This window comes from Triticum dicoccoides, unplaced genomic scaffold (assembly GCF_002162155.2).
Source record: "Triticum dicoccoides isolate Atlit2015 ecotype Zavitan unplaced genomic scaffold, WEW_v2.0 scaffold190977, whole genome shotgun sequence".
Lineage (NCBI taxonomy): Eukaryota > Viridiplantae > Streptophyta > Magnoliopsida > Poales > Poaceae > Triticum > Triticum dicoccoides.
Window position 1 is genome coordinate 1 of NW_021230262.1, and position 1576 is coordinate 1576.

Sequence of the window (1576 nt, forward strand, 5' to 3'; positions counted from 1 at the left end):
GTTGACAACCCTTATGTCCCTAATAATGGATGCCAAGGTACACACATACATACAAGAAATTGTCACCCTTACCAATTCGTTAACTCCCCCAAGTGTTGATTCTTCAGATATTGATGAGTGCAAGCAACCTGAATTGTATCCTTGCTCAAATGGCGGGATCTGCAAAAACAAGGTGGGAGGCTATGAATGTCAATGCAAATTCGGAAAGAAAGGGGACGGCAAAGGGCGAAGCTGCAGACATGTGTTCACTCCCCAAGCAGAGGGGGCTGTCGGTAAGTACTACAGCACTTTGAGTACCTTTTTTCAGGAAAGGGAAAATGTCTATATGTTGAAATATATTGTCCGTTTCTTTCCATCCGTTCGGATTTTTGTAGCAACTGGCTGAGCATGAATTCAATATGGTATCTGAGCCAAGAGGTCTCGAGTAAAACTCAGCCCTGACAATATTAAAAACATCCTGCGGCCTACATCGATCTCATATCTAAAAACCAAAAAAAGCATAGTCGTGAGGGGAGTGTTGAAATATATTTTTCGGCCTCTTAATCAGTTCGGCCTTTTGGAGCAGCTGGCTGGCGCGTAAATTAAACAGTTGAAACCAAGGAAAACGGTTGGTCTAAAATCCAAACCACAAATCAATATTTACCTGTCCTAACCTAAATTGATCATTCACCTTGAAATATATGATATGTCTTCAAGCAGGTACTTGCCCCACTTATATTATATAGCCACCGGTTGCCAAACCAAATCATCAACAGAAACAGAAACACATGTAGGACATAGGAATAACTGCTTATACATCTCCTGATGGATACAAGCCGCAATATATCTAGTTGTTTCAAAGGATTCCAATCAGTCGGTTCTACTTGTACTACATAATTTCTATCGATGACTTGAATGTAAATTACTACCTACATGATTTCCTTGTCTTTTGAACACTTATTTCATTGGATTTTCAACTATTTATATATTTTTAGATTATTGTTTCTTATGATAATTCTAGTGGCAATTTGTTTGATATTCTGTGTACACCAACAGAAGAAATACTACTGCTCATACTAACCATTTTATGCTATAACTGAAATTGTGAATTTACTGATATAAAATAAGTTTATTTCTTGTGCATCTAGGTGCTATTCTTTTCTAAACACATGACATTGATGACCTCCACATAATAAAAAGGGAGTGCCTAGAACTCATATAGATGGGGTATAATTTGGTGTCATTCACGTGACATCAGGTGACATGACAGGTTTGTTGTCCCAGCATGTTTGGCAATTGGCCATGCCTTTTCTCCAAAACTTTGGCTTGGCCCGTTCCCTAGTTTTCCTTTTTGTTTGCATTTTGCATTGTCTATGTTCGGCTGTGTTGCACGTAAGTAAAAAACAACGATGACCACCTCGCTGGTTACAACTCTGGTTCCGGCGGCATCTCCAACCGCCGGTTCAAGCATACATGAGAGATGGTTCCAGCATCTGCATCTGACGATTTGGGGCAAGGTCCATGGCGGAAGCACCAACGAGGCGATCATGGTTTTAAAGTGTGTTGGTCTCCATCGCCAGCCCAGGTGGCCCACCAC

General features: G+C 40.6%; 1 long non-coding RNA gene across 1 annotated transcript; it reads left to right on the top strand.

Annotated features, from left to right (window-relative positions):
• Positions 1-1470, top strand: LOC119344886. Its single transcript, XR_005166859.1, has 3 exons — positions 1-37; positions 108-276; positions 1460-1470. It is a non-coding gene; the product is annotated as an uncharacterized LOC119344886 (long non-coding RNA).
• The last annotated feature ends 106 nt before the right edge of the window (positions 1471-1576 follow it).